Genomic DNA, 25,799 nt, shown 5'->3' on the forward strand with positions numbered 1-25,799 from the left:
ATACTCTAGTTTGCTTCCTCTACTTAGCTTCCAAATGTTGGTTGTTGGGTCTTTGCCCTCCAGGCAGGAGATTGCAAGAGTCTCTTCTGGAGAAGGCAATGAGAAAAGACAAAAAGATACTGAAAATCAGGAGTTCTCCCATGTCAACTGAGCCATATCATCCCACAATGACACTGCTGTCAATTCATCCCACTCACAAGCTCAGAACTTCCAATAAGTTTTATTTTCCTACTCTTAAATATGTGTAGACATCCAGAACTATTAAATACTCTAGGGAAATAAACAGAAAAAAGCAACATGGAGGAAACAGAGACTATGCAAAAAGAGGAAAGTCTCAAAAAGTTATCTTGAATATCCTCAGAGTAATAGGAGAGGATAATGCAACCTTGAAACAAGAGCAGGGGATCCAATACAGATCAGTGGCAAAGAGAATCCCCAAGATGGTGGCAAATGGGAATCTGAAAGTAACAGCTGTGCACCAGGTATGGAGGCAACCTGTGCAGACTAAAAGCAGGTCAGAATGTTCTGAGAGAGATCACTGCCGAAGATGAAATTGTTAGGATAGCAGATGTGAATGAAAGTATTGAGAGGCTAATTAGGCAACTGGCAGTGCTCAGGATTGGCCTCTTTTAAATATATAGAAAAATAAGCAAATAAAAAAGGGAAATTATTATATCCAGGAGAAAAAAAAAAACAGGTTGCATAGGTAAGAAAAATGATCATTGTTTACTATATGATTCAGGTCCAAATTATATAATAATAATGTAAATACTAAATTTACCAACCTAAACTATAATTTTACCGTATTGGCACCATTGATATCAATACAATAAGTATTAGAGGATAGAAGGGCAGAGGGGGAAACCAAATTCTTACCTTCCTTACTGGGATGTCAACAAGTAATGCCGAAAATATAAATACCAAAAGAATAAGGCAAAAGAGAGGAAAGTGACTGCCTGTAGGTAGGGAGAATGGGGAAAAAGAGACCAGAGACTGTTATTGACCTTAACCCATCTGGTAGAAGTAGCTGACCTTCTGAACTAAGTATACGTATATTTGATAAAAATTAAAACTGTCTTTAAATAAAGAATGAGTAGGAGTTATGTGAAATTTTAAGGGGGGAAGGGCATTACCAACAGAGGGGTGTCATATGGGCAAAGTGTGTGAGGTAGATAGCCATAGTACAGAGGGTGGCTTCAAGCAGAAGCATATTGCTAAAACAGCAAGAATGACTTAATGGGAGGTGTCTAGATGTCTTCTTCTATGTGACTCCCACTTCTTCATCCATAAGGAAGGTGTTGAAAAGTGAAGAAGTGCCAAGGGTGTTGATGATCTGGGACACTAATGGTGCATGGTGCTTCCCTAGCACACCTTGAACCAAATTGGACTATTCGACCTGGTAAGATACCTCTAGTGTTTTGAATGAAGCGAAAGGTTCACAAAACTACTTATTGGAAGAGTTACAGAGAATCTGGAAGTATCTTGCTCAGAGCAAGCACCCCCAGAACTAAGCAAGTCAGACTGAGCCCCCACATAGAAGAATCTGAATATGTGGCAATACTGGTCTTGCTAAGGCCTGGCCAGCAGCCAGCATACTCAGCATACTCAGGCTGGTGGAGATGAATGAGAGGAAAAAGGAGCTGCCCTAGAGCTTTGGAACTCTTGTGCTTTTGCTGGTCACCTGGAAGGAGACTTCCCAGGGTCACAAGGGGACTGAATTAGGACAAAAGCTTCTGCAGTTAAGATAAAATAGGAGAGATGTTTGTTCCTTTCTTCTGGATATTAAATAATCCATATTTTGAAAGGAAAAAAAAATAACATCAGTCATTAAGGTAAAAGGAAAAAAGTTGGTTTATAAAGGGGAAAATTGCAAACAAGTAATCAAAAATTAAAGGAGGAAAATTAAATAGTAAGCATGAGAAAAATCAGAACATTATAACCAAGAAATTTTAAAAATGTTTTGTAAGCACTGTGTGTATTTAACAGGACAAACATCAAGGAAAAATTGTGTGCACTTATAATAATAACAGGGGGAATTAGAGACAATGGAAAAGGAAATAACAGAGACACTAAACAATTACTTGCAGCTGTCTTTACAAATAGAAAAGACAAGAGATTTCTCCCATTTGGGGATCAGATTTCTTCCACTGAAAGCATGACAATTTGGAAGTGGGTAGATAATAACGGTACTGCTGATAGAGTATCTTTCATCTGATAAATCCAGACAAGTAGCATCAGAGAGAAATAGGAAAGAAAGAGCCAAGGTTTTTAAGAGATTCATTCTTGAATTTGTGTTATTTTCATGAAAAGCAAGGGGTTAGATAGTGACTATAATACCTGCATGGAATTATCCTTCACTTTGAGAAAGGCAACAACCAAACAGGCAATTTAATTTTGGGGAAAGAAGAACATTTAGGAAAGATGTAATCAGAAAAGAAATAACATATGTACTGTGCCCTTTTGGTACATAAAATGAGCTATTAGATTAGCATCTACTCCCAAGTTTCTATCTGAAAATGGTAAAAACACATGCATAATTGCAACTAAGCAAAGATAGAGAGGTTACTCCTGGCCCTACCCCGTAGTTCTGAAGCTTCAGTCTGACTTACCTAAAATTTCTCTGATTCAATAATCTCTAAGGGATCATTTTACCTAAAGTTGAACGCCAGAAGTAAAATTAAGCCATTTGGGGAAGCTTAGTTGAAGGTTTAACATGCTCTTCCAGGTCTCACTATCAACTGCAATCTCTAAATTTCTTTCTTGTAACAACAACTATAAAAAATGTAAGCCAAACAAGTGTCCAGCCTTGCTTTTATCAATGAAGATACATGTAGAGAGTACTCATCTCTTTGGGGGTTTGTTTCCACTCCTTACGTGGATTCATTTTTTGTTTTAATCACATTTCACTCTTTTTACCTTTTTCTACCATCCGTAAATGGGAGTAAGACTGGCTCAGAAATTTTAGGGGATACAGTACAAATTACATTGACTTTGCTATCTCTAGTTTGTGAAAGAAAATATTATTTATTTTTATGAATTTGTATTACTTTTAATTTTTACTTTAAGTTTTAGAATTATAGCGAACTGACAAACTACCCTGTTAATAACTAAGGCTTGAAATGTATGGAAATAACCAGTTTTACTGTTTTTTCCTTTTAATTTCAAGGTTAAAGTACTTATATCAGTGAAATAATCTCCTTTCTCTCTCTCTCTCTCTCTCTCACACACACACACACACACACACACACACACACACACACACACACAATTTCCCAATTCAACAATTAAGCCTAAACATTTGAATAGAAAATTGTTAGGCTTAAAATTTTAATCTTATAATCAATATAAAGCATAGCTTATTCTATTAAAAATGTTTATTCCACTCCTGGGAAATCCAATCTAGGAAAATGATGAGAAGAATTGTTATGAATAGGAGTATACAAACTGAGTAGAGAATTCAGATATAGAACCAAATACATATGGGAAATTAATTTAAATATGGCATTTTTCATCAGTGGAGAAAAGCAGGATTACCAATAAATGAGGTTAAAATACCTGGAATGCTGTTTGGAAAAATAAAAGTTGAATCCCTCTTTTATTCTTTATACCAAAATAATTTTCAGTTATATTAAAGATTTAAATGTGAAAAAAATGAATCCTTAAACATTCTCAGCAAAAGTACAAATAAAATTATTATGATATTAGAATAGAGAAGGTCTTCCTGACAGGACACATGACTAAAAACACATAAAAGTAAAAGAATAATAAATTTAGCAGTATAAAAATTCTAAATTTCTATGTGACGAAAATGAAATAAAAGATAACAGCAAAAATTATAATTTTATAATACATACGCTATAAAAATATTTTTCTCCAACTTATACAATGTTAACTATAAATATAATTTTTTTTAATTTACAAAGAGCTTATATAAATCAATAATTGTGTTTTTTTAGAGAGTAGCTCAATGGAAAAATGAGCAAAGGATGAGCACACGGAAGAAAATAAATGCAAATGAACAATGATCATATGAAAAGAGGCTAAACCTTCAGTCCCTCCTAAACCCTGGCAACCACTGATCTTTTAATTGTCTCCATAGTCTTTTCCAGAATATCATATAGTTGGAATTATACATTATGTAGCTTTTCAGATTACTTCTTTCACTTAGTAATATACGTTTAAGGTTCCTCCGTGTCTTTTCATGGCTTGAGAGCTCATTTCTTTTTACTGCTGAATAGTATTGCATTGTCTGGATGGACCACAGTTTATTCATCCATTTACCTACTGATGGACATCTTGGTTGCTTTCAAGTGTTGACAATTATGAGTAAAGCTGCTATAAACCTCTGTGTGAAGGTTTTTGTGTGGACGTAAGTTTTCACCCCATTTGGGTAGAAACCAAGGAGTGCAATTGCCAAATCATATGGTAAGAGTATGTTCAGTTTTGTCTGAAACTACCAAACTATCTTTCAAAGTGAGTGCACCGTTTTGCATTTCCACCAGCAATGAATGAGAGCTCCTGATGCTCCAAATTTTGTCAAGATTTGGTATTGCCAGTATTTTGGATTTTAGTCGTTCTAATTGGTATATAGTGGGGATTTTACTTTTTATATCTTATTATTCAGTATTACTTGAATCTTCAAATCATGGGATTTTTTTTGGAATGCTAACAAGCATTATCTGGGATGGAATGATGAACCACTTTTATGTTTGAAGGGATAAGCAGGTCTGAGTCGATCATTCCATCTCTGTAGAAACTTTGGAGAAAGGGGTAAGAGAATTAGAAAAAGCTTTCCTTCTCAGATCTTACCAAACCACTATGACCAGTCTATGATAGGCAGAACAGGGAAGGAAATTAACACTTCTGGACACTCACTATTTTCTACACAATACCTTTCCTACTGGTATTATAGTACCACAGTCAAATGAATTTAGGAAATCAGATTCATTCTGAATACTAGTACATTAAAAACTCTGAGAAATCCTATAGTATAGAAAACTGCTTAATTTCACTTGACACCGTTTCCCACAATTATCTGATAATAGAGTACATTTTTATACATAACCTCTATTAACATTAGGCAGAACTTGGGGAAATATTGGCCTATCTCCTATTATATACATTATCTCATTTAATCCTAATAACAATTCTAGGGAAAATACCTATTCTCTTCATTTTAAAAATTAGAAAATTGAGATTTCAAATATTTAGGTAACCTTGACCGAGATCATTCTACCCATATGTGGATTCTTACCTGAGTCTTCCCAGCTACAGAGTTCTGAGCAGCTATTGCAATCTGAGATCTATGTAAGTCCACTCAGCTCAGGAATTACTCCATACTAGATTCCCTTATTCCATTTTAATATTTTTAGAATAATGATATTCTATACGTATAAAGTTGAAGCAATGACACTAGGGCCAGAAGTCAGGATTTGAGACTCCTTAAAGCCATAATTTGCAAACTATAAGATGACTACATGGGCTCAGCTGTAACAAGACGCAATATTGTGATCCTCTCTGGTTCAAATTACCCATCTTGCAAATCATCTGGATTTTCTGACCTTGAAAATTTTTTTTTATAAATTTATTTATTTTTTATTTATTTTTGGCTGAGTTGGGTCTTTGTTGCTGTGCACGGGCTTTCTCTAGTTGCGGTGAGCGGGGGCTACTCTTCGCTGCAGTGAGCAGGCTTCTCATTGCGGTGGCTCCTCTTGTTGCGGAGCACGGGCTCTAGGCACGTGGGCTTCAGTAGTTGTGGCATGTGGGCTCAGTAGTTGTGGCTTGCGGGCTCTAGAGTGCAGGCTCGGTAGTTGTGGCACACTGGCTTAGTTGCTCCGTGGCATGTGGGATCTTCCAGGACCAGGGATCAAATCCATGTCCCCTGCATTGGCAGGCAGATTCCCAACCACTGCGCCACCAGGGAAGTCCCTGGCCTTGAAAAACTTTTGAGGATTTGGTCATATCTAAGAAATTCAAATGGGCCATGTAATTCAGGTAGTCCCTGAATCATTATAATACCCAATCCCAACTCCAATGTGCTCTCAGACCTCCGCAAAAGGTATCTGATACATTTGTAGCAGAACACAAAGCAAAAAAAGGGGCAGAGAGGAAAGAAAATCTGACTGTTACTCTGAATGTCCCTGCTTGTGTGGGTTTTGGTCAGACAAAGCTCCAATTATTTTTTTCTGCATTAATTTCTTTTCCAGTAAAGTGCTTAAAGAATACACTTCCAGTTAAAGCTTTTAGGGTGGACCATTGCTCAAGCCATTTTCAACTTTATTGAAGAAAGCATCTGAAAATATACTATGGGTGGAAATTCATATATGGCTCTTGGGGAAAAGCATGATGACTTAATAGGTCCCTACCAACCCACCTAACTTCTGTGATTGAATTAATACAGAGGATAATGGGGGAGGAGGGATGGAAATGTGAGTTGTAACCACAATTTGAGCTGTGTACAGTTACATCATGGCATCAGTTTTTGCACTCAAGCTGGTAAATGACTACACCCAGAGATATGTGAGCCCTTTCTGATGAGATATAAATCAATCCAAACAGTCATCCAATTCTCCCTTGCAATGAATTTAAACCATATCTTTCCCATCCTTTTAGCCTTTGGTTCTCATTTCATTTCTAGCTCACTGCAGTCTAAGCTCAATTTTTAAGGGATTTGATCCAACTGCCTGGCTCAGAAACTTGAAAAAAATTTTTAAAAAGCCCAAACTGTGAAATCCTAAGATCTGGTTGAATGGGGTTTGCCACATGATATAGAAGTGCATATCTCACCTAACTGGATCATGTAAGAAGTTTAGAGAATACATCAGTTAGCTATTACAGCATACCAAAACACCCCTACATTTAATGGCCTAAAACAGTATGTATTTTTGTTGCCCACAAGTATCTGGGAGGGCTAGCCTTTTGTTTTGGGGGGATTTTTAAAAATATTTATTTTATTTATTTATTTAGTTTGGCTGTACTGGGTCTCAGTTGCGGCCCATGGGATCTTCGTTGTGGCACGCAAGCTTCTTCGTTGCAGCATGCAGGCTTTGTAGTTGCGGCATGTGGACTCTTAGTTGTGGCATGCATGTGGGATCTAGTTCCCCGACCAGGGATCGAACCCGGGCCCCCTGCATTGGGAGCACGGAGTCTTACCCACTGGACCACTAGGGAAATCCCAGGGCTAGCCGTTTGGCCTTCTTCTCAGGGTTGTTCTGCTTGTCTGAGCTAGGATCACTCATACATCTGCAGTCAGCTATGTGTTGGATAGGCACTCTGCTGATCTTGGTTGGCTGGCTGTTAGCCGGTATAGGATGGTCTCAGCAGGGGTATGTCATCTCTGCTCCATGTAGCCTCTTATTCTCCTGCAAGCTAGTCCAGGCAGAAGCAAGGTCCAAAAGAAAACAGAAGCAAAAAGGTCTCTTGAAGCCTAGGCTCAGAACTGGCACACTGCTACTTTAACCCAAATTCGACTGGCCAAAGAAAGTCACAAGGACAACCCAGATTCAACAGATGGTTGAATAATACAAGCTTCAGAGGGTGTTGATACAGAAAGGGGTGAAAACTGGGGCTGACTTTGCAATAAATTTATAATAGTATTTAATATCTTTCCTTTTCCAGCTGAATATTGAGGTATTGTGGGCACATACAGAGAGGCATCCCAGCATCTGGGGCAAGGGTGGAGTGCCACTATGCCTGTGTTCACCATCAGCAGAGTTCAAGATCAGTGACTCCTCTTCAAATTACGCAAGCTACATAAAGTCAGGTAAGACTTTCTCTCTCTTATCTCTCTATCTCTGTCTTTCTCCGTCTCTATGTCTCTCTGTCTCTATCTCTTTCTCCGTCTCTCTGTCCCTCTCCTTCTTTCTTCCTCTCTCTCCTCCTCACCCTACTGTATTCCTATATTTCCAGCACATTAAACAATGCCTGGCTCAGATGCTCAATAAGTATTTGTGAGTGAATAAATGAATGAGTGAAAGGAAGTGTTATGTAAGAGTCTCTATTAACAGAGTCAGATGGAGAAAGTGAACCAAATTTAACAAGAGACTGAGGAGAGCATTAATAAAGTGATGCAAAGCAGATAAGAGAAATCTACCTTAGAAAAGAAATTCAGAACTGAAGTAAAGTGACAGTGGTAATGGTGTCTTGAGGTTCCTGCTGCTGCTGGCTTGGCCATGCTGGGAATACTTAAGCAGACCATAGCTCAGTAGACAGGAAGGAATGAATCTGCAGCAGAGATCAAGTGGAGCAGGAGAAACAGGTGATTATGCAGCTCGCTGTCCTGGAAAGCAGTTGATTCCAGGCGACTGAGGGTGAAGGGATAGGGTGACCCTCACTGGGCTGGATGTGGGGGTCAGTTTTACTGGCTAGCCTGAGAGGTCTAGGAAGCCCCCAAGAACGTGGAGATCTGTCAGTAAATGTCAGGATCCCTGCCACCAAGTAGGGTTTAAGGGACACACTTGAGACAAACAACCACAGCCAACTGGGAGAAAAGAACAGCTAAAATGACGAGAGATAGGCCCTGGGACTCTGAACACAACAAAAAGAGAAGCTGATACCATCCACCAAGGGAGGGCCAAGGAGAACCGAATGTTAGTGCGTCAGGGATTCCTGGCTCCTCGAGGCCACGCACATATTTGACTCCCTTGTCCTTTAGCAAGCAGAGAAGTGCTTTATCCCGTCAGTAAAATCTGCATTGCTGGGATGACAGGACTCACTTTCTGCAGGGTGCATAACAACTTTCCGACATGTTGTCAGAATGTGTCAGGTCGAGTTACTGTGATTCTGTTTCATGAGGACGTGACACATGGCGCCATTGCTGGCAGTTCAGACATTTCCTGTCAATGCCTGCCACTCAGGAATGGATATGTAATCAAACCCAAGTCACAGTGAGGCTTTTTGCATGAGAGTCGCTTCCAAGTTTTACTTTTAATACCTAAGGTTTTGTGTTACTGATATTAAATAAAAACTCTTTGCAATGAATTTTAAATGAGATAAAAGCTCTCACCAGAGATTTGTTAAAAGCAGATGAACAGCTGTTCTCTTTTCCCCCCTTTTTAGTAGAAGGGCTTTAAATTATATATTAACCAAAAAGGTAAACAGAATAAAATGGGCAATTAAATATTAATGGAAGATGTAGTGGAATTGTCCTGTGCTGCACTTAAAACAGCCTGAATGATTGAGCTGTGAATTGCTCTCCCTGAGGTATTGAAATATTCATCAGTGCTATTTAATAAATGTTCATATTCGTAGGCACTCATGTTTACACTACAGCACTTGCAAGAGAGTGCTTACTAAAGAAAACATGCTAATGGAAGGTGAACTTTCCTGTACAGTGAGTCACCTTAAATTATACAGAGTGTGCCGCTGAGGAGACAGGGAAATCTCTCCTCGACAAATGAGAAGCTCCCATAAGAGAGAAGCATCTTTTGTTAAAAGAATGGCTGGGGATGGCACAGAGGCGATGTGGCACCAAGACTATTTTGATGTTTTAAAAAAATTATCTGGTTTGCATTTTTAAAATGTTTAACCTTTCCTGCCTGAAGCAGAGCTTCATTACTATGCTATTACTGTAAACTGCCTACTTTATGGGAAGGGATGCAAGAGATAGCAAAAAGAAACTGCAGTGGAAAACCTTTAAACAACTGAGGTAAAAGCGTTCCAGGTGACAGTGGAGACTGGAGACAGACACAAAGACACAAACAGCACTTACGGGTCGAGGCGGACACTGCCTCTTACTGCTTCCTCTCCGTGACATTTATTTAGTCTTTCTTTCCCAGGAACAGCAGATACTGTATCACCTCAAGTGGGGAGTTTGATTGTTCTCATAAGTTAAACAGAATTAAGGCCAATCAATATTTTGGAATTGGCTGATCTCTAGGGAGGATATTAAGATTTACTAGAGCAGTGGAGGAAAGGGGCTGTAGCTATGGCTGCTGGATTTCTGATGAGTGGGATGCCTAAAAGGAACATGCCCAACCAACTTAGACACCTGCTTACTTAAAAACACATAGTCACCTGAATTTAGCAGCATCAGGCACATGTGCTGGATCAGGGTCATTTGGAGGCTTCCTCTGCTACAGCACTTCATCATCCTTTGTGATTAACCAGAAAATACTTAAATAATTCTTATTCAGTGAGAAAAGAGGACCCATGGTTCCCAGAGTAATGAAAACAGCCATACAGAGTACTATAGATTGATCTCAATATTTCACTCTCCTGTAATAGTTTCATAGTTCCATACTTATGTCATAGTTTCACATTAGGTAGAATATACCTCTCGCCCCTTGACTGGAGCCTTGGCTATGTAACTTGCTTTGGCTAATGGGTTGGACATGAAATGAAAAAAAGCTGAAAATGTTCACGCACGATGGGCGTGTTCTCTTGGGCCTTGGCCTTTTGCCATGAGAAGAAAATGCCTCCAGTAGCTGCTGGTCCAAGGAGGATGAGCGACACTGTGGCACCGAGCCCAGCTGTATTCATCTAGATCAGGTGAACTTTAACTGGTCTGCAGATGCATGAGCAAGATGCTCACTGAGTTTGGGGTTTGTTATATAGCAGTACTATGGCACTGCCGAGGTCAGAGAGGATCATTCCAAGGCATCTGTAGACCTATTAACGGTTGTCCATTGGTGATAAATATTTCAGAATGATCCTCTATAACCTTGAAAATCTGTCCCCAATTACCCTTCCATCTATCACTCTAGCCATTTCCCCTTATTTTCTATCCTAGATTATGGTATTCTGAGATCATTTTTATTTTACTTCCATGGCTTACTTTTTGTGTTGCTCCTTTGGCCTAGCATGCTCTAATCTCTGATTCATTGTCTAGCATTCCCCAAGTTCCAGTGTAATCACAGGTCACTTCTCCCTCTGGAATGCCACAAGACTTTAAAGGACTATTTATCCCACTGTATTATAAACGTGTATTGCCCAATGCACGTCCTTCATTATACTAAGAGTTCTTTAAAAGTAGGAGCAAAAGGGCTAGTACACATTAGGTTCTCAATGAGTGACTAAACTTAAATACTACAGCCAGGCAATACTTCTTAAACTAATTATTTGTGAACAGCAGATGATTCCTATTTCTATGAATTAAAGAAACTACTACCAGGAGGAAACCCAAGTTATATATAACAGTAATGGTTTAGTGAGAAAAGTACTAAATTATATTTAAGCATTCATTTCTTTAATAGTTTCCTCTAAAATCCTTCTTAAATATATTTTTAAAAACTAGAATTAGATTTAGATGCTTTAAAAAGTTGTTTTCATATAAAAGCAAAATTAAATGTAAAGTATAGATTGTTTCTGTTGAGAAACTTCTAAGAATCTTAGCATTTAGACCATGAGACCATTGTTTAACTGATGCCAAATATACTCCAGTTATCAAGGAAGAATATCATGAGTGTAAACTTATAGAGTAACAGTAAACACTGCAGTCACATGTAAGAATTTAACCTCTGAACTTGATCTAATGAATGCAAAGCCACCAATCAACACAGAAGAATGGTTCTTCGAATTAACTTTTGTTTGCTGATATCCTCCTGACATGTTTGTAGAACACTTGGATACTGTGTAAGGACTATCTTCAGTGTTCTATAGATAAAACAGGTGTATACTGAGTTTGATAACTAATTGAACATCAACTTAAGTTCTGATAGGAAGTGAGACAAAACTCTCAGCACCAGTCATTTTACTGGTTAAGCACCAAAGGCAACATGATTACATTCCACATATGACACATTAAACTTTAAAAAGAAGCTATCAGAGTCCCTTTTGAGTCTATTTGAATTCTTGCTGAAACAAAGTGGAAGGATACGGCAAAGGACAAGAGAAAGGACAACAGAAAGAGGAAACAAGACTGTGATGCCTTCAGCCCCTTCCTCTACAGCCTGCCTGCCTCCCCTGCACGCACTATCTGCGTCCTTGAAAATTCATCCAACATTTGAAACAGCTAGTCTGATGGAGAACAGTATGGAGGTTCCTTAAAAAACTAAAAATAGAACTACCATACGCCCCAGCAATCCCACTACTGGGCATATACCCTGAGAAAACCATAATTCAAAAAGAGTCATGTACCACAATATTCACTGCAGCTCTATTTACAATAGCCAGGGCATGGAAGCAACCTAAGTGTCCACTGACAGATGAATGGATAAAGAAGATGTGGCACATAGGTACAATGGAATATTACTCAGCCATAAAAAGAAATGAAATTGAGTTCTTTGTAGTGAGGTGGATGGACCTAGAGACTGTCATACAGAGTGAAGTAAGTCAGAAAGAGAAAAACAAATACTGTATACTAATGCATATATATGGAATCTAAAAAAAAAAAAAAAAGTGGTTCTGAAGAACGTAGGGGCAGGACAGGAATAAAGACGCACACATAGAGAATGGACTTGAGGACACGGGGAGGGGGAAGGGGAAGCTGGGACGAAGTGAGAGAGTGGCATGGACATATATACACTACCAAATGTAAAATAGATAGCTAGTGGGAAGCAGCCACATAGCACAGAGAGATCAGGTCGGTGCTTTGTGACCACCTAGAGGGGTGGGCTAGGGAGGGTGGGAGGGAGACACCAGAGGGAGGAGATATGAGGATATATGTATACGTATAGCTGATTCACTTTGTTATACAGCAAACACTAACACACCATTGTGAAGCAATTATGCTCCAATAAAGCTGTTAAAAAAAAAAGAAAAGAGAAGAAACAGCTAGTCTGTCTTCCATATCTCACCCTAGGCCTTTGAACCAACCCAGAGATCTAAACAAAAATACCTGCCTCTAATAAAGTAGCTTCTACCAAGTCTAAGCTTGCAGAGAAGAGAAATTTATAGTCTTGTTCAAAATAAGAAGGTGACCTTGTTAGTAAAAGTACCATAATAAGAATACATTGAGCAAAAGTATCGGTGTGAGTGTTGTAAAGCATCCAGGAGGAAATTAGCTGTTTTAAACCATGGAACTAATGTGAATCATTGCTAATAGCTGCTTATTTATCACCAGCATAAAAAGATAATTTGGCTAAGTTAATGAAGTAATTCCAGCTCTTAACTGAATGCTAGTTATTAATTGAATGTTATTGAAAAATAAAAAAAAACAGGGAGGGAAACTACACGAAGGAGTGAGTGCAACCAGCTTCCATCTGAGTATATGAATATTTTCTTGACGCTGCTGGATAATATTCCAATTGCGGAAATTTGGGGATATCAAACTGTTCAAGAAGATTCCCATGGAAAGACAACCTACATTCAGCACTTTTATGAGAACAATGTAAAATGCGTTGGGCTGAAGGAGATGTGTGTGTGTGTGTGTGTGTGTGTGTGTGTGTGTGTGTGTGTGTGTGTAGGTGCTGTGAGTTTTTCTTTGTTTTTTCTTTCTTTCTCATCGCAAGTAAGAAAATATCCCCAACAGTAAAGTATAGACATTAGACCCAGCCAAACCTGATATTTAATCCTGGCTAATACTTTCTGTGGTATGACCTTAAATTCACTGTTTAACTTTCTAAGTTAATTTCTACCTTCTCTAATGGGATAATAATAGCTAGTTTTAAACTTTCTGTTGTATTGAGGAGTGTTAATTTTCTGAGGTATAAACAAAGTGTTTTATGGTCTTTTCAATACATTCCTCCAAGTCATCTATGTAGAACCAAACTTTCCTTCTATGTAGCAACTCCCTTAATGAAATTGTGACAGATTTTGCAATTTTTCAGTGAATGTTGGTCATTAGAAAAATCTTATTTCTTATTCCAGTATTGGAAGACATAGTTCTGTTCAGTATTAAATTTCAATCCCTTATCTGATTCAAAGTTCTCTCTGCCTCCAGGATAGGACAGACTGTGACTCTAGTAGTCTGAAGTTGAGCTGAGGCACAGTCAACTGTTCGTCTGCCCTACCCACCGTCCCAACCTCCTGCACTTTCTTCCTTCCCTGTGTTGATCTCTCAGGAGTTAGGCAAGGGTAAGAGAAAGAGGAAAAATAAATGTTTCCTTCTTGGCTAGACAGGATTATACTCCTCTCCTTGGCCGTGATGACTGTTGATCAGGTTTGTTTAGGTACTATTTGAGATGGGAATAGCCCTAGCAGGCCCCACCAATGAGGAGCACACTCCCTGTCATACCACATCTCCCAGATAGGCATTCCACTCAGCCTCCACATGCCGTGGCCAGACTGTGGTATCCAATCTCATTTACCCTCCTTGGCCAGCTCTCAGGCCTGAATTCCCAGGATTCAAGTAACCAGTGTTTAGTGAGTTCCTACTAGGTGCTAGCCCTCTTCTAGGCCCTGGGGATATACCAAGGATCAAAACAGGAATAAATCTGTGGAATGCTAAGGGAGGGCTGCAATTTTAAATGGTATGGTAGGCCTCGCTGAAATGGTAATGTTTCAACAAAGAATTGAAGAAGGTGAGGGAGTGAATCATTTGGATATCTGGGGGAAATGGTTTCTAGGTAAAGGGAAAAGTCGGTGAAAAGGTTTTGAGGTTGAAAGGTGCTTTGAGGACCAATGGATAGCAAAGAGACCAGTGTCAATCATGACACAAAGGAGTCCAGTTTATTAAGGGTTGGAGTGTGCACATGCAAGTAAGCACAAATATGTGCACACTCACATACACATGCATATACGTCTGAGGCAAGCGTAGAGATGGTGAGTCCAAGGGATCAGCACTCTTGATTTTAACTTAGTTACAGGTGAGGCCATAATTCACATAATTTAAACAGGGATTAGAGTAGTTAAAATTGTGGGTACTAGAGTCAGACTATCTGAATGCAAATCCTGACTTCTCTACTTATTGTTTTTGTGACCTTGTGAAAATAATATAACCTCACTCCAACTCAGTTTCTTTTTCTGTAAAATGAGCTTGAAAATAGAAACTCAGCATTACTGTAAGATAATGGAATTAATGCCTGAAAGCACATATTACAGTTTCTGTCCATGGTGATTTTAATGGGCAGCAAGGGTTAAGAATCATTGCCTACATCTATGCTTGACTGGCTCATTCTTGCTGATCAGGTCTCAACTAAAATGTCACCTCCTCAAAGAGGCTTTCTGTGATGGTCCTTAGGGATGTTCATAAATATTCCAGTACTCCTCCTTCTAGGCCTTGGTGTGATTGGATTTCCTCACTTCCTTTAAGGTCAGACATGGCCATGTGCCTTGCTGTGGCCAGTGAAATTTGAGAAGTGGCATGTAGAGCTTTTACACAGAAGTGACATCTGTCAATTCCAGCAGAAGTACCACATCTCCTCTCCCCTGCAATGGTGATCATAGAAAAGAAATATATACATACATATGGAGCCTCTGACATCCTACGTTTCTACAGACTATGATGACCAGAGCACAACCCTCCTGCTACCTGACTATCTGTACTGGACATGCAATTGGGCCAAGAATAAGCCTTTGTACTCTTAACCCACTAAGGTCTGGAGATCGCAGCATAATTTAGATTACCTTGACTGATACACTTTGATTGATATTATATAAAGTAATTTCCTCATCCCCCAGTCACTTTCCAGCACATCCTCAGATTTAATTTTCATTACAGTACTATACTGTCCTTCTTTGAAATAATCTCATTCACAAAATGTCTGAGAGACAGTCTCAGTTGTATCCTCACTACACAATGAGATCTAAAACTTATTCAGAATTTAATAACTATTTGTTGAATTATTAAACTTCACAGAATATAAATCCTTTTATTTAGAGCCTTAACATGCATAAGCCTTATGCTAAATTCTACATTATATGGCATGATTCCAGAATATTTATACCAAAAATTTTTAGCATATGATTTTCATGTTATTTAAGTCAAAGTTCTAGGATATAAACACAACTTGGTCACTTCACAGTGAGATTATTTTCATGAATAAAAAAAAGTTAAAATGGAATGTTAATGGTCTAAATGCATCAATTAAAAGACAGAGGTTTTCAGAGTAGGTCAAAAAAACATGACCCAACTATATGTTGTCCACAAGAAATCCACTTTAAATGTAAAGACACATATAGATTAAAAGTAAATGGATGGAATATAGGATGGATGGACAACAAGGTCCTACTGTTTAGCACAGGGAACTGTATTCAGTGTCCTTGGATAAATCATAATGGAAAAGAATATAAAAAAGAAATGTGTATATATATACATATATATATGTATATATATGTAAAACAAAACAAAACAGTGTTGAGTCTTCTGATCCATGAACATGGTATAGCTCTAATTATTTAGGGTTTCTTTGATTTCTCTCAGTAATATCTTATAGCTTCAGTATATAGGTCTTGTATGGATCACAAAGAATTTAATATTTTTGATGGTATTATAAATTACGTTTTTTTACATTTCAATTTCTATTGTCTTTGCTACTATATAAAAATTTGATCCATTTTTGTATGTTGATCTTGAATGCTTCAGCCTTGCTGGACTTACTTATTAGTTCTAGCAGCCTTTTTGAGGATCACTGGATTTTCTACATAAACAATCAGGTCTTCTTCAAACAAATACAATTTTAATGTTTCATTTCCAAGCTGGGTGAATTTTGTTTCCTTTTCTTGCCTTACTACATTGGCTGGAACCTTCAGTATAAGGTTAAATAAAAGATGGAAGAACAGAAAAAAAAAGTAAATGGATGGAGAAAAATATAACATGCTAATACCAATCAAAAGAAGCAGGAGTAGCTGTATTAATTTCAGACAGAGAAGATTTCAAAGGAAAATTATCAGGGATAAAGAAAGGCATTACATAATGATAAGAGGTCAATTCTCCAAGAAGACATAAAAATCCTTAACATGCTGCACCTAACAAAAGAGCATCAAACTACATGAGGCAGAAACTGAGAGAACTCCAAGGAGAAATACATGAATACACTCTCACAGTTGGAGACTTCAACACCCCTCTCTCAGAAACATCAACCAGACAGAAAATCAGCAAGGACATAGCTGAACTCAACAACACTATCAATCAACTGGATATAAATGACATCAATAGACTACTCCATCCAACAACAGCTTAATTCACATTTTTCTCAAGCTGACATGGAACTTTCACCAAGATAGGCCATACTCTGGGCCATAGAACATAACAACACATTTAAAAGAACAGAAATCATACAATGTCTGCTCACAGACCACAGTGAAATTAAACTAGAAATTAGCAACAGAAAGACAGCTGGACAATGCTCCAAAATGGAAATTAAACATCACACTTCTAAATAACACATGGGTCAAAAAAGAAATCTCAAGAGAAATTTTAAAATATTTTTAATTAACTGAAAATAAAACACAACTTATCAAAATCTGTTGAGTGCAGCAAAAGCAATGCTTAGAGGGAAATTTATAGCAGTAAATTTACTGCTATAAATTAGCATTCTTTATTAGAAAAGAAGAAAGAACTAAAGGCAATTATCCAGGTTTCCATCATAGAAAACTAGAAAAAGAAGAGCAAATTAAAACCAAAGTAAGCAGAAAAAAGAAATAATAAGGATTAGAGCAGAAATCAATGAAATTGAAAACAGGAAATCAACAGAGAAACTGAATGAAACTAAAAGCTGCTTCTTTGAAAAGATCAATAAAATTGATATGCCTCTAGACAAGCTAAGAAAAAAAGAAAGAAGACACAAATTACTAAGTATCAGAAATGAAATCACCATAGATCCCATGGAAATAAAAAGGATGATAAAGGAATAATATGAACAACTCTATGCCCACAAATCTGATAACCTAGATGGACCAATTCCTAGAAAGACACAATCTGCCAAAACTCATAGAAGAAGAAACAGATGATGTAAATAGGCCTATTTGAGTTAACAAAATTGAATCAACAATTAATAACCTTCCAAACAGAGTGCACCTGACCCAGATGGGTTCACTAGTGAATTCTTCCAAACATTTAAGGAAGAATTATAATAATTCTCTACAATCTCTTCTGAGGACAGAAGCAAAGGGCATACCTCCTAACTCATTCTATGAGGCCAGCATTACACCAATACCAAAACCAGATAAAGACACGAGAAGAAAACCACAGACCAATATCGCTCATGAACACAGATGCAAAAATTCTCAGCAATACATTAGAAATCAAATCCAAAAAATATATAAAATGAATTAATATACCACAACCAAGTCGGGTTTATCCCAGATGTACAAAGCTGGTTCAACATTCAAAAGTCAATTAATGTAAGGAAATGTTCTAATCTCATTGTTTTACATGTAGCTGTCCAGTTTTCCCAGCACTACTTGTTGAACAGACTGTTTTTTCTCCATTGTATATTCTTGCCTCCTTTGTCATAGATTAATTGACCATAAGTGTATGGGTTTATTTCTGGGCTCTCTATTCTGTTCCACTAATCTATGTGTCTGTTTTTGTGCCAGTACCAAGCTGTTTTGATTACTGTAGCTTTGTAGTACAGTCTGAAGACTGGGAGAATGATACCTCCAGCTTTGTTCTGTTTTCGAAAGATTTTTTTTGGCAATTAGGGGTCTTTTGTGGTTCCATATGAATTTTAGGATTATGTGTCCTAGTTCTGTGAAAAATATCATGTGTATTTTGATAGAGATTGCATTTAATCTATAGATTGCTTTGAGTAGTATGGCCATTTTAACAATGTTAATTCTTTCAATCCAAGAGCACAGTATATCCTTCCATTTCTTTGTATTATCTTCAATTTCCTTCATCAGTGTTTTATAGTTTTCAGGGTATAGGTCTTTGACTTCCTTAGATAAGTTTATTTCTAGTTATTTCATTCCTTTTGATGAAATTTTAAATGTAACTTTTTTTTAAACTTTCTCCTGAGAGTTCATTATTAGTGTATAGAAAAGAAACAGATTTCTGTATATTAATCTTGTATCCTGCAACTTTTCTGAATTCATTTATTAGTTCTAACAGTTTTTGGGTAGATACTTTAGGGTTTTCTATATAAAGTACCATGTCATATGCAAATAGTGACAGTTTTACTTTTTCCCTTCCAATTTGGATGCCATGTATTTCTTTTTATTGTCTGACTGATGTGGCTAGGACTTCCAATACTATGTTAAATAGAAGAGTGAGCATCCTTGTATTGGTCCTGAATTTAGAGGAAAGGCTTTCAGCTTTTCACCACTGAGTATGATATTAGCTGTTGGTTTGTCATAAATGGCCTTTATTATGTTGAGATATATTAACTCTATACCCACTTTGAGGAGAGTTTTTATCATGAATGGATGTTGAATTTTGTCAAATGCTTTTTCTGTGTCTACTGAGATGATCATGTGATTTTTATCCTTCTGTTTGTTAATATGATGCATCACATTGATTGATTTGTGAATGCTGAAGTTTTCTTACCTCCCTGGAATAAATCCCACTTGATCATGGTGTATGATCCATTTTATAAATTGTTGGATCTGGCTTACTAATATTTTGTGGAGGATTTTTGCACCAATATTCATCAAAGATGTTGGCCTGTAATTTTCTTTTTTTTGACGTTTCTTTGTTTGGTTTTGGTATCAGGGTAATGGTGGCCTCACAGAATGAATTTGGTAGTATTCTGTCCTCTTCAATTTTTTGCAATATTTTAAGAAGGATAGGCATCGGTTATCTTTTATATGTTTGGTAGGATTCCCCTGTAAAGCCATCCAGTCCTGGACTTCTGTTTGCTGGGAGGTTATTTTTTTATTATTACAAATTTAATTTTACTACTAGTGATCAGTCTGGTCAAACTGTCTGTTTCTTCTTGATTCAGTCTTGAGAGGTTGTATATTTGTATAAATTTGTCCATTTCTTCTAGATTGTCCAATCTGTTGGCATATAACCATTTGTTATATTTTTGTTCTCATTTAACTGGTGAGAACATTTCCTCACAGAATATACCAAAAAAAAAAAAAAAAAAAACCTCAAAAAGGATTAAATGCCTAAATGTAAGACCTGAATCCATGAAACTCCTAGAAGAGAACACAGAGAGAACATCCTTTGACATAAATTGTCGTAATATTTTTTTGGATCTGTCTCTTAAGGCAAAAGAAATAAAAGCAAAAATGAACAAATGGGACCTAATTACACTTAAAAGCTTTTACAAAGCAAAGAAAATCACTGACAAAATGAAAAGACAACCTACAAAATGGGAAATAATATTTACAATTGATATGACCAACAAGGGGTTAATATCCAAAATATACAAACAACTCATACAACTCAATATCAAAAAACCCCATACAACTCAATTTTAAAAAAGGCAGAAGACCTGAACAGACATTTTTCTAAACATATAGATGGCTAACAGGCACATGAAAATAGGCTCAACAATGCTAATTATCAGAGAAATGCAAATGAAAACAACAAAGAGATATCACCTCATAACTGTCAGAATGACTTTCATCAAAAAGTGTACAAATAAGTAATGTTAGACAGGATGTGGAGAAAAGGGAACCCTTGTACACTGTTTGTGGGAATGTAACTTGGCGCAGCCACTATGGAAAACAGTATGGAGGTTCCTCAAAAAACTAAAAATAGAACTACCATATGATCCAGCAATTCCACCCCAGGTATATATTCGAAAAAAATGAAAACACCAATTCAAAAAGATACACACACTCTAATGTTAATAGAAGCAATGTTTACAACAGCCAAAATATGGAAGCACCCCAAGTGTCCACCAACAGACGAATGGATAAAGAAAATATAATATATACGATGAATTATGATTCATCCATAAACAAGAATGAAATTCCGTCATTTGTAGCAGTGTGGACTGACCTAGAGAATATTAGGCTAAGTGAAATAAGTCAGACAGAGAAAGACAAATACTGTATGATATCAGTTACATGTGGAATCTAAAATATAATACAAATGAATGCACATGCAAAACCGAAACAGACTCACAGATACAGAAAACAAACTAGTGGTTACCAAAAGGGAGAGGGAAGGGGCAAATTAGGGGTATGGGATTAAGAGATACAAACTACTGTGCATAAAATAGATAAGCAACAAGTATATATTTTATGGCACAGGATGTTATAGGCAATATCTTATAATAACTTTTAATGGAGTATAATCTGTAAAAATACTGAGTCACAGTGTTGTATACCTGAAACTAATATAATACTGTAAATCAACTATACTTGAATAAAAACAATCAAATAATGTAATCCATCACATCAACAGAATAAAAAATTAAATCACATGGTCATATCAACAGATGCAGAAAAAGCATTTGACATAATCCAACACCCATTCATGATTTTTAAAAAAAAAAAAACCTCTCAGTAAACTAGGAATAGAAGGAAACTTCCTCAACTTGATAAAGACTATCTACAAAAAAATCTACAGCTAACATCATATTTAATGGTAAGAAACTCTATAAGCATTTCCACTAAGATCAGGAACAAGGAAAGGATGTCTCTTCTCACCTTTCCTTTTCAACACTGTACTGAAAGTAGTTGCTAATGCAAAAAGGCAAGGCAAGGAAATAAAAGTTATACAGATTGGGAAGAAAGATATAAAACTGTCTTTGTTAGCAGATGACAATTGTTTGTGTAGAAAATCCAGAAGAATCAACAATACAACTCCTGGAACTGATAAGCAATTAGAGCAAGGTTGCAGGATATAAGGTTAATATACAAAAGTAAATTGCTTTCCTATATACCAACAATGAACAAGTGGAATTTGAAATTAAAACACAGTATCATTTACATTAGCAACCAAAAAAGAGAGAAATATTTAGGTATAAATATAACAAAATGTGTACAAGATCTATATGAGGAAAACTACAAAACTATGATGAATGAAATCAAAGAAGAGCTAAATAAATGGAGACATATCCCATGCTCATAGATAGGAAAACTCAATATCGTCAAGATCTTAGCTCTTCTCAACTTTATATATAGATTCAATGCAATCCCAATAAAAATCCAAGCAAGTTATTTTATGAATGTCTACAAACTGATTCTAAAGTTTACATGAAGAGGCAAAAGACCAGAATAGCCAACACAATATTGATTGAAAAGAACAAAGTTGAAGGACTGACACTATCCAACTTCAAGATTTACTATAAAGCTATAGTAATCAAGACGGTGTAGTAATGGAGAAAAGAATAGACCAGTAGATCAATGAAAGAGAACAGAGATCCTAGAAAGAGACCCTTTTGTCAACTTATCTTTGACAAGGGGGCAAAAGCAATACAATGGAACAAAAATAGTCTTTTAACAAATGATGTTAGAACAACTGGACATTCATGTGCAAAAAAAATTTATCTAGACACAGACCTTACACCCCTCATAAAAATTAACTCAAAATTGATCACAGACCTAAATGTAAAACGTAAAACTATGAAACTCCTAGAAGATAACATAGGAGAAAATCTAAATGGCCTTGGGTATGGTGATGCCTTTTTAGATACAACACCAAAACCTAATCCATAAAAGAAATAATTGATAAGCTGGACTTCATTAAAATTAAAAACTTCTGCTCTGTGAAAGAGCAGAAGAGAGAAGGAGAATCAAGAGGATGAAACGACAAGCCACAGACTGGGAGAAAGTATTTGCAAAAGACACATCTGATAAAGATACAAAATATGCAAAGAACTCTTAAAACTCAACAATAAGAAAACAAAGAACCCAATATTTTTTTTAACTGGGGTATAGTTGTTTTACAATGTTGTGCTAGTTTCTACTGTACAGTGAAGCAGAGTTCCCTGTGCTATACAGCAGGTTCTCATTAGTTATCTATTTTATACATATCAGTGTATATATGTCAATCCCAATCTTCCAAATCATCCCACCCCCACCCGCCACCCCCCCGCTTTCCCCCCTTGATGTCCATACATTTGTTCTCTACATCTGTGTCTCTATTTCTGCCTTGCAAATCAAGAACCTGATTTTACAATGGGCCAGAAACCTTGACAGGCACCTCAGCAAAAATGATGTACAGATGGCAAATAAGCATATGAAAAGATGCTCCACATCTTATGCCATCAGGAAAATGCAAATTAAAACAATGAGATACCATGACATACCTATTAGAATAGCTGAAATCCAGAACACTGACAACACCAAATGCTGGCAAAGATGTGGGGCAACAGAAACTCTCATTTGTTGTTAGTGGGAATGCAAAATGGTACAGACTCTTTGGGAGACAGTTTGGCAATTTCTTACAAAACTAAACACCCTCTCTCACAAAACAGTCTAGCAATCATGCTCCTTGGCATTTACTCACAAGAGAAAAAAACTTATGTCTGCACAAAAACCTGCACATGTATGTTTATAGAAGCTTTATTCATAACTGCAAACACTTGGAAGCAACCAAGAAGTCCTTTAGTAGGTGAATGAATAAACTATGGTTCATTCAGACCATGGAATATTATTCAGCAGTAAAAAGAAATGAGCTATCAAGCCATGAAGTTTCCATGGAGGAAACTTAAATGAAAGAAGCTAATCTGAAAATATTACATACTGTATGATTCTAACTATATAATGTTTTGGAAGAGCTATGGAGACAATAAAAATATCAGTGGTAGCTAGGGGCATGGCAATAGAGATGAATAGGCAGAGCACAGATGATTTTTAAGGGAGTGAAAATACTCCGTATATTATAAGGACATATATATATTTGTTCAAACCCATAGAGTGTAGAATATCAAGAGTGAACCTTAAGATAAACTATGGATATTGGGTGATTATGATGTTTCAGTGCAGGTTCCTCCTTGGTAAAAAATGCGCCATTCTGGTGTGTGATGTTGATAATGGGGGAAGTTATGAATGTGAAGGGGTGGGAGGTATATGAGAAATCTTTGCACCTTTCTTTCAATTTTGTCATAAACCTAAAACTGCCTTAAAAAGTCTTTAATAAAACAAAAAGTTAGAATGAATTAATGTATATGTTCAAAATAAATAAAGCAGACATCTGTAATAATAATTTATCTCTTGTTCATAACTTAGTAAAACAGATTATTAGGTTTTAAGGATGATAATTGTTCACACTCTTATATCCCATCTAAATTTCAAACCAATTGAGAAATAAGGAATCACACTGATAGAAATTAAAGACATCTTTGTTACTTAAACATGTGACCAACCTCTGGCCTCCTAATATCTTCCCCTCGCTCTCACCCCCATCCCAAAGTCTGGACTTTCAGAGAGCCATTTAAAGAAGAACAAAGGTCTACAAAGAAGACCCACTTAATCAGAATTGCAGCCTTACACCCAATGAGTCCTGAGAGTAAAGACAGAGACAGGTGTGGAGTCTGATCCATTCCCTGCGTGCTTAAACATGGAGATAGGAGCAAGCACAGAGCCCAGACTCCTGAAGCCAAGCAGGTCTAAATGAGAGAAACCAAACACATCTCCAGATATCACTCTTCAGGGAAACTGCTCCTTTTGTCTCCTAAAAGAAATGAGGGAGGGTGTATGGGAACAGAGGCCAGAAGAGTTCCCTCCATTCTCATTCCTTCTGGACAGTGCACATTTCTTTCTTCTGTGGAAATGTTAACAACCCAATCCAAAAATGGGCAGAAGACCTAAATAGACATTTCTCCAAAGAAGATATACAGATGGCCTACAGACACCTGAAAGAATGCTCAACATCATTAATCATTAGAGAAATGCAAATCAAAACTACAATGAGATATCATCTCACACCGGTCAGAATGGCCATCATCAAAAAATCTAGAAACAATAAATGCTGGAGAGGGTGTGGAGGAAAGGGAACACTCTTGCACTGTTGGTGGGAATGTAAATTGATACAGCCACTATGGAGAACAGTATGGAGGTTCCTTAAAACACTACAAATAGAACTACCATACGACCCAGCAATCCCACTACTGGGCATATACCCTGAGAAAACCATAGGTCAAAAAGAGTCATGTACCAAAATGTTCATTGCAGCTCTATTTACAATAGCCAGGACATGGAAGCAATCTAAATGTCCATCGACAGATGAATGGATAAAGAAGATGTGGCACATATATACAATGGAATATTACTCAGCCATAAAAAGAAATGAAATGGAGGTATTTGTAATGAGGTGGATGGAGTTAGAGTCTGTCATACAGAGTGAAGTAAGTCAGAAAGAGAAAAACAAATACAGTATGCTAACACATATATACGGAATCTAAGGGGAAAAAAAAAAAAAAAAGGCCATGAAGAACCTAGTGGCAAGACGGGAATAAAGACACAGACCTACTAGAGAATGGACTTGAGGATATGGGGAGGGGGTGGGGTGAGATGTGACAGGGTAAGAGAGTGTCATGGACATATATACACTACCAAATGTAAAATAGATAACTAGTGGGAAGCAGCCGCATAGCACAGGGAGATCAGCTCGGTGCTTTGTGACCACCTAGAGGGATGGGATGGGGAGGGTGGGAGGGAGGGAGATGCAAGAGGGAAGAGAAATGGGAACATATTGTATATGTATAACTGATTCACTTTGTTATAAAGCAGAAGCTAACACACCATTGTAAGGCAATTATACTTCAATAAAGATGTTAAAAAAAAAAAAAAAAAAAAAAAAAGAGTGTGGGAGGTGAAGAAGGGAGGAGATAAATGCACCTCAATCTATAGTCAAGGCAAATCTTAAAGGCCAATAATTCTTTCTGAATGACAAAATCAAATTGACTGCTTTCTTTTAGCAGTGGAGCAGTGCTGGCTCACTTCCCAAATATCCTTTCATATAAAGATACCTAGTGAATGGCAACATTGCTCTGTTTCCTTCCTCTTTTCATAGCAGTAATTAGAATTCATTTATGGACATTCAACCAATAGCTTATAATTATGATTAGAGGGACTTAGCAACGAAATCACTTATTTTAACAATAGTATTTTCACTGCAAAGTCCACCCCCAAAA

The 25,799-nt window shown here is 37.0% G+C and overlaps 1 long non-coding RNA gene and 1 pseudogene across 2 annotated transcripts in view; one reads left to right on the forward strand and one right to left on the reverse strand.

Annotated features, from left to right (window-relative positions):
* The window catches only part of LOC309663851 (TM2 domain-containing protein 1 pseudogene), a 44,804-nt pseudogene extending 20,368 nt beyond the window's left edge, over nucleotides 1–24,436 (reverse strand). Inside the window, exon 1 of the transcript XR_014268435.1 lies at nucleotides 1–24,436. The product of XR_014268435.1 is annotated as a TM2 domain-containing protein 1 pseudogene (transcript).
* Nucleotides 1–25,799, forward strand: part of LOC309663858 — a 424,398-nt gene that overhangs the window by 274,842 nt on the left and 123,757 nt on the right. The gene's annotated exons all lie outside the window — the stretch shown is intronic.

This window comes from Balaenoptera physalus (assembly GCF_965194825.1).
Source record: "Balaenoptera physalus genome assembly, chromosome: 7".
Lineage (NCBI taxonomy): Eukaryota > Metazoa > Chordata > Mammalia > Artiodactyla > Balaenopteridae > Balaenoptera > Balaenoptera physalus.